Below are 9,174 nucleotides of genomic sequence, written 5' to 3'. Positions count from 1 at the left end.
GTGTGTGTGTGTGTGTGTGTGTGTGTGTGTGTGTGTGTGTGTGTGTGTGTGTGTGTGTGTGTGTGTGTGTGTGTGTGTGTGTGTGTGTGTGTGTGTGTGTGTGTGTGTGTGTGGGGGGGTTGGGGGTCAGCCCTTTGACAAAATGAAACCCCCAGTCAAAATGAAAAAGGTTCCCCTTCAAATAAAAAGGGTCTGGATCAATAAAGCTTTTCCATGGTCCTGTGGTTTTATATGCCAAGCGTCACTTATATTGCCAGGAGATCCAGAGTACCTGCTGGCAGCGCTCTGGAGGTGGGTGCTTTCCATTCCAGGTGACAGGTCCAGACAGCTTTGACTAAAGGCCAATCTGTTGACAGTCAAATCAGAGATTACTTATCATGAAGGAGTGAAGGAATCTGTCTAAAAACTTGTGTATATCCTCCCGAGACAAACACTTTTGTTTTATTCAAACAATTTTGTCATTGCATTAAATACATTTTAATAACATGGATATCACATTCTCAGTGCGTAATTCAACCGAGTCCTGTGAATTGATCCTGCTTCCTGCTGTGCATGGGCACATAAGGCTTGTGGGTATCAAACTCAATGCATACATTCAGCAGTAATCTTCCTCTTAACCCTATAATCAAGTCTTTTGGTTATATCTACCATTAGTAATGCACTCCGTTTTGGCTTAATAGACTTATCTAGGGTGGTGAAAAGCGTTATATCATGATGCCAGTGTTGCCCTTAGCTACAGAGCTCTTGTCCTTCAACACCCTTTAGGAATTAATGGGGAAAATGACATACGCTTTCTGCCTCTGAATCACACATCAGACTGTTCCACACCGCTGGCCCATTTACGCCTCTGAAGAGTGGATGAATTTTTAAAGTGGAAAATGACACTCCGGCCTAGTACTTATGCCTGCCATCATGTCAAATGACTCACGTTTTTAGTCTTAGCATTCATTTATCCTGCCAGATCTTGCAGAGCAATTAGAAAGCCCAGCCTTTTGTCCTAATGCTGTGGCAAGGCTCCTCTGGGCTCCATTTTGCATCCTGCTCGAGTTTATAATTATAGGGCAGACTAGTTTATAAGAGAGCAGCAAGAGAGGCTTTGAAAGAATTTAGTCTCACATCTGCCTAACTGTTCATTCAATTTGTTTGTGTTGTTAATTTGTTTAATATCCTGAGTGACAAAAATCCACACAAGGCTAGGCTTAATCAACAGATTTTACTGTGGGGATGCTGCACTGGTCCTCTGGAGATTTTAACGACAATGCACCAAATGAGGTAGCTCTGGATCCTTTTGTTCTACCTTCTTCCGGAGACACAATGCGAACATGACAAGCACCCTTTTTTCTCTCTCCATCAGCCCCTTCTCTCCCTGTGTACACAATGCAAATACTGTACACATGCACAGTATTCTTGTGTGTAAATACACGCTGACTATACAAACAGATGGTTTGCCATCTGATTTTCTTTACTATCTAATGGGAAAGAAGTTCAATAACATCGGCTTTAATAAGAAAGTGTTTGTTGGTTGGTTGTATGAAGTATGTGGCTGGGCCCTGGCTTAAACCGGACTACTGGAGCTCTGTGTGTGTGTGTGTGTGTGTGTGTGTGTGTGTGTGTGTGTGTGTGTGTGTGTGTGTGTGTGTGTGTGTGTGTGTGTGTGTGTGTGTGTGTGTGTGTGTGTGTGTGTGTGTGTGTGTGTGTGTGTGTGTGTGTGTGTGTGTGTGCGCAGCGCGTCTTTTACATAGCTCTGAAAACCCGTAATTATGCTTTCAAAGGAGCCAAGGTTATGTCAGTCCATTAACTACTAAATGATGGCATATAATTGTCGTCAGTCATTGTGTGTTAAATACCACTGAAATTGAAATTGCTTGTTTAATAGAATTTTTCCCAAGATGATTAACACCTGCTGTGTTTTAACAAAAGCAAGCATTCATCCTCGTGATGAAATTATAAAGATAGTGTCTAAATCAGTGTGTGTGCGCGTGTGTGTTTACTGTGATTTATTTGTAATATATATATATATATATATATATATATATATATATATATATATATATATATATATATATACATACATATAGAGAGAGAGGGGGGGGCAAAGATTGTTTCTGTGGCACAGACACTCGTGCATAGAGAAGTTATCAAAAAACACATGTATGTACTTTTGTATATGGTTATTGTGAAAACATATACCAGTGAAAGACCATATAATTTATTTTTTGTTACACAGTATGACTTTATAGTTTTATTTTATTAAGTGTTGAATAGCTCTATATTCCCAATTTCCCATAGTAATCATATAGTGTTTGTTCAGTAATAGGGACCTCCACTTCTCTCCAGCTTATTAGTAAACTGTGAATATTCAACAATTTCATCCAATCAGGAGAGAGAACTCATACAGGATACAGGATAAGTGAAATTGGAGGTGATAGAAAAGAGCAGAAACGTTTTTAATTGAAACACTAAAACTGAATCTTATAAATGGGTTTTCTCTCCTGACCCACAGGCAAATATTTTATTAAAGAGCTGGAAAGACGGGGAGACCCCTGTTACTGAACAAACTGTCTATAGCAATGAAATATTATGACTACTATAATATAGAGCTTTAACCTTTTAACAAAAAACAGAAACAAAATCTAATCTATTCTCAGTGCATGAGTTGGTACAAAGGGTGATAGGCTATCTGTGTGAGGTGCTAGGCCATTTAAAGCTTTACAAGTACTAAGAGTTTAACATCAAACTGGAAGCCAATGCAGAGCTGCAAGAATGGGTGTAGTATGTTCTCTTTTCTTGGTTTTTGTTAAGATTAGCAGCAGTGTTCTGGATAACTTGTAGTTTATCAGTAGACTTCTTGGGCACGCTGGTAAAAAGTGCATTACAGCAGCATAGTCAAGAGATAAAAGTATGAATCCGTATTCCAGTATCTTGGTGAGTTAAAGAAGGTCTTACTTTGTTTCTTTTAGGTGAAGAAATGCAGTATTGGTCAGCTTGTCTATGTGAGATTGAAAATTGAGGTCCAAGATCCAAGATAACTCCCAGGTTTCTGTTGAGTCAGCTTCACATATTTTCTTGCAAATTGTCTCTTTTTGACTTAGGGCCCACTAGTCTAGAAGTAGCCTACCTCTGTCTGTTCGTCATGTACTGTATTTTCTGTATACTGTATTCTCTGTATTTTCTGTATACTGTATTTTCAGGGTCTCGGGTGGCACAGTGGTAAAGTCCCTGCTCACCACCACGGAGGTTGTGGGTTCGAATCCACCATGGTGCATCCGGCTTTGTCGAGCGTCTACACAAACACAATTGGCCCGTGTTCGGGGAAGGGAAGCCGGGCAGGGAGGGTGATACTGGTCATTGCACGTACTCCTACGGGCTGGGGCGGCACCTGTCAGCGGGGAGTGTTGGGCGGGAGGAATAGGACGAAGGCTCTACGTCCTCCTGGTGGGGGCTCCTCACTGGCAGGTCGGTCAGTAGGATAGAAAAGCAGTGACAACACAGAAATGTGTGTGGGGAGGAATCAATTGGCATAACGACTAAATTGGGGAGAAAAAGGGGTAAAAAATAATTGGCTACTCTAAATAAAAATAAATAAAAAAGTACTGTATTTAAGACGTTTTTAACTTTTAACTTAATAGATTATGTTTCCTCTGTATGTCATACACACACACACACTCGCGCACACGCCCACGCCCGCGCCCACGCCCACGCACACGCACACGCATGCTCACAGGCACACACAGTACTGTAGGCCAAGGAAGACACTCCTGAAAACATTTCCAATCATCATTCAGAAAATGATGATATATAAAAAAAGAAAAATAAATCTTTACCTCAGCCCTACCATCCCTCCAGGCTATGGGATATATGGCATATCAGCGAGACTATGATGTAAGTAAGTAGCCATGGAAACAAAACAGTTTCCGAGTGGCCCATAGGTCAGGAGCCTCCAGACATCTCCTCCTGTATCTGTAGTGCAGGGTAGCTTGACATGACGTTAGTATGTTGCATGAACTTACTCCCAATCCAACCCTTGACACTTGATACCTTGGTACTGAAAATTGGCTTTAGCAAGGAGGCATAGGGTACCATATTTATAGCCTTTGGTATGACTTGGCCAGAGATTGAACCCTGACCTCCCAGTCTCGTGGTGGCCACTCTAACCACATGGCCACTGAGCTGGTGAGGGTATGGAGTTGAACTAGATAATCAGACACAAGCTGTCTGTCCGCCATATGGGCTCTACTTGTCATTCAAAACCAGTTTTACATTTCCTCAGGCAGAGGAACACAGCGACCAACCACACACAGACAAAATCACAGACACACATCGCGTACGTGTGTACGTACACCCCCTCTCACACACACACACACATACACACAGAGACATTGTGACACATGTCTTCGCACCAGCACACACATGGGACAGACATCCCTTCAGTTAAAGCCCACGTAACATGACATGTCAACGTGACAGCATACCCCCCCCCCCCCCACCACCACACAGACAGACACACACACGTCACACACGCACCTGCACCAGACATAGAGAGATAGACAGAGACAGAATTTCAAGCTACTGCATCATAGCCTATACAGTGTAAGGAATATTATTGGTCTGTGCCTCCTGGTAGTTGATCATGCTGTGAAGAAGAACATTATAACATTGTCACATGCAATAATATAATTTTCTGCCGGCGGAGATCTTCGCTCCGCAGAACACTCCTTTCTAGTTGTCCATCCATTTGTTTATGTCAGCTAGACAGGCAGCAAGAACGCTCATGGCATCTGGGTTGTCTGACTCATCATACAACTGTAGCCTGCATATCATCAGCATAACAATGGAAACTCACATTGTGATGCTGGATGATCTTGCCAAAGGGAAGCATGTACAAGTACAAGGAGAATAATCTGGGTTATTTAAATGGTAAACACTATTTCGGGGGGATTTACGTATGAAAGTCCATAGGGAAATTACAAATAAAGGAATCTGAAATATAAAAGCGGTCCTAGAAAGCTTCCTTACACTATGCCTAAGTTTCATGAAAAATGTTCTTTCCACATAGGTAGGCTACAGAAGAGTATTTCTAGAGAGACGGCCGACTCTGCCCAGGCAGTACAAATGTTATTGTGATGGAGCGGAGGTATAGGTTATTGTCTACTATAGTGTCAAATGTGGCGCTCAGATAAAGCAGAATGGAATACGTTTGTATATTCAATTATTTAACCCATACCGAGCAGTTACACTAAAATAAAGCAGTCATTCCCTGTGAGACTCGGGCGGGCTGCCGTGCTGCCACGTTAATGAGAGGTAATCTGGAGAGCCACTCATAATCTGAACGTTTATGGAGTGACTGATGAATGAATGAATGAATGCATAAACATTAATGGATGAAGGATAGTGTGTGTTGGGACAAGCTCACAATGCGTTGTGAGCTTGTAGATCTGCTATTTTCAAATAGCCAATGCAGCCAGATCTGCAATCTTATCTGAATGACTGTTAAAGCAGTTTGTTTAAATTAGTTTATAAAATAATATTTTTTTCACAGGGATTATTTATTAGTGTATTAGATATACATTTTGGAGTGGATACATGTGTCAGATGCCTGTCAGAAGGTCAGACAATGCTGCTCCACAGTTCTATGATGGAAACGGGTGTAGCCAAAGTCTACACGGCCTCAGACCTGACGTGAGATCTGAGCGGGCCGCACGCTAAAGTCAAAGTCAGGATATATTGATAAATGCCGAAAGTTGCGGTGATCTCACCGTACGCCCATTATTTGGTACACTGCGTTGATAAATGATAAGGGCCAAGTGACCAATGATTTATGATTCTGTCCCTATCGGGACGTAACTCGAACAGCGCTGAGTCAGCTGAAGCGGACTTTGCAACGTTCGGCACGGTGCCCCTCGTGGCTCAAGTCCGCTTCAGATGGCCCGCCTCCGTCGTTGTAACAGTTTTTTTGCCTAACTACTTCCTAACTTAATATTAGGGGCTGTAGTCTGTTCTCACCAAACGGTGGTCCGCCTGGCTGGGGACGAGCGTTCAGCACCAAGTGGTCCCCCACTGGGGGCGAGCCTTCTGCGGCAAGCGGGCAGAGTGGTCCGCCGCTGGGGGCGAGAGTTCTGTGAAAAAAATTGGGGCGAGTGTGTTTTGGGGCGTTCCTGTTAGTACTGATATTCCTCGGTCCTGGTCAAATATTACTCAACTACAAGTGAAAGTTGAGTTAAAGAGTTGTTTTAAAAAAATACTAAAGTATATGTTTTTTAAAATAATTATGTATTCAAAAGTACAAATTACAATGTACCAAAAATATCAGATATTTTTCTAGATCGGCTATTTTCTCTATATTTGAAATACGGCTTAAGTGGTTAGTTCATAATGTACTTTTTTCCCTTCCTAGAAATGTAGTGGAGTCAAAATATTTGTCTTTGAAATGTATTGGAGTGAAAGTATACTCAAAGTAAGCAAATACTCAAGTGCAGATCCTCAAAACATTTTTAAATGTACTTCGTCATTGGTGACTGAGAAAGCCAGCTAGTCACAATCTTCACGCTTCTACGATTTGGGTGTAACAAAGGTGTCACTTTCCACTGCATTCATGTGAACGGCGACATGTCCCTGTGTAGATGGCACATGTGCATAGTAGGGCCTAGGGCGGACCCCCTAGGATCCTATCTTGTGCACCACCTTACACCTTATGCTAAACCTTTTAGGCCTTTTTTTTTTACTATTTTGAAAAACATTTTTAAATTCCGTTCAAATAGCCGATCTACAAACTCACAACATGTCGATGTAGATCGGCAAAACATCATATATAGCCTACGAGTAGTAATAAAAATCAAAAAAAAAAAAAAATATGTAGAGTAAACCGTTTGGGAGTGGGGGGGTCATTTCCGGTGACTTTTTACAGGGGCCAGTTACAAATTGCAGACACCTGTAAGTGCTCTTTTAGAGCGGTTTTGAAGGAGGGTATAGACTAGGAGTCACACTTTGTATGACTGTTGGTAGGGCATTTCCCTCTGGTGTTGTGCTTGTGTGTGTCTTTAACATTATTGAAGTAGTTTGACAGATACATGGGTGTCTCTGTGGTGTTGTATATCTTGAAGACCAGGCCCATTGCGAGTTGCTGTACTCTGTCCTCTACCCTGAGCCATCCCACCCTAGCATAATGAGCAGGGGTTAAGTGAGTTGTGAGGCCAAGCAGTAGCCTGACCAGTTTGTTTTGGGATGTGTGAAGCCTTGCTTTTAAAGCCATTGTGTGGTGCTATGGTACCAAGTCCAAGAGGTGCAAGCATAGTCGAGGTGACATTGGATGAGTGCTCCTGAGAGTCCTCAATGTATTTCCTACTGACCAGCGAGGAGATCCTGTACAAAAATCTTGTTCTTTGGTTGACTTTTTTGATTACTTTTGTTGCAATTTTTTCACTGGAAAGATTTGCCTCTAAAATTCAACCCAGGTAGGTAATTTCCTCTTTTCTTGTGATCACATTGTCACCAGGTGCTGATTTTTTTTCCCGAGTTCAGAGCTAAGAGCTTTATCAACCTGCAAAAACCCTACTCACTTTCAAAACTGCCCTAAAGAAACACCTTCAGGAGGCTGCAATTCGAAAATGGCCCCTGTCAAAGTCTTAACCTAAAACCCTGAACTCTTCCTATTTTTTCTCTTGTACATATTTTGTATTTCATACCAGTAACCTGTAAGCTGATTGTATGACGTTCTGTACAGTAGTGTGTATATCTGTCTGTCTCTTATATGTCATCATGATTTGTGTGCGTGGGGATCTCATTTTAAACAAGCTTTAGTGCTTTATGAGCCTTCCAGTTTAGTAGACCTTGTATAGTGAATTTGTACTTCCATGTACTGTTGTTCTCATGTCTTACTAAATAAAGTACATCAATCAATCAATCAATTTGTCCTTGTCCGAGACCAGGAGAGCGAGTCATCCGCGAACAAGAACAAATTGCAGTCACAAGCTGATGTCATGTTGTTTACATATATTATTAGTAAAACTATGCCTAAAACTAGGGCTAGCCTAAAACCTAACCTTGTTATTCCTAAACGTAACCTCAGTAAAACTATGCCTAATCTTAACCTTATTTCTAACCTTATCCTCAGTAAAACAAATACAAGAATACAAGAACCACTGGGGGTTTGAAAATAGCCGATCTACAAGCTCACAATGTGCTGCAATGTGATGCATATGCTATTTTCAAAAGATTTTTATACATTTGAAAACTTGAGAATTGGGACATTCTGCAAATGAGTACTTTCTACTTTTGGTACATTTTGATGCCAATACTTTTGTACTTTCAAGTCAATTTTGTATTTCTACATTGCAGTATTGACACTTTAACTTAAAGGTAGGGTAAGTGATATTTTTTGGTTAAAACAAAAAGTATTTTGTTAAAAGGTTAAAGCACTATATTCTGATAGTAATCATTGCTATAGAGTGTTTGTTCAGTAACAGGAGTCTCCCCGTCTCTCCAGCTCTTTAATAAACAGAAAATACATTTTCCGGTAGGTGTCAGAATCTCAGCCAATCAGGAGAAAGTACCCATTTTTAAGCTTCATTTTTATAGTGTTCCAGTTCCAATTTTGCCTGCTCATTTCTTAGTGTCATCACTTCCAATTTCACTTGTTTAATCTATATCCTGATTGAGTTCTCTATCCTGATTGGATACAATTGGAAATGAAACTGAAACTGAAACGAAAATGAATTTTCTGTTTTATAAAGAGCTGGAGAGACAAGGAGACTCCTTTTACTGAACAAACACTCTATAGCAATGAGTACTACAAAATATAGAGCTATTTAACACTTATTTTAACCAAAGAAAATCACTTACCCTACCTTTAAGTCACTCACCCATGTACCCGTCAAACTACTTCAAAAACGTCAATGATGTGATGTCCACAATCACAACACCCCCCCCCCGTTGATATGATGTTTACTGTACATATTTTTATGATGTTTTTGCATTATAGTGTATTTGTCTGACATTAAAGGGGAAATCCACCCATTTTCAATATTTAACTATGTCATTAATATAGCATAAAGGAGTTGTGTGGAAATAAGAAAAAATTTAAAAAAAAATTAACATTGCAAAAAAATTTAACATTGCAAAAAAATTAACATTGCAAATTACACTGTGATGACTCATCATGGTGTAATTTGCAATGTT

The sequence above is a fragment of the Gymnoscopelus braueri genome (assembly GCF_963280865.1).
Source record: "Gymnoscopelus braueri genome assembly, chromosome: 3".
Classification (NCBI taxonomy): Eukaryota; Metazoa; Chordata; class Actinopteri; order Myctophiformes; family Myctophidae; genus Gymnoscopelus; species Gymnoscopelus braueri.
The sequence above is the reverse complement of the archived record's forward strand: the minus strand, read 5'-3'. Positions refer to the sequence as shown.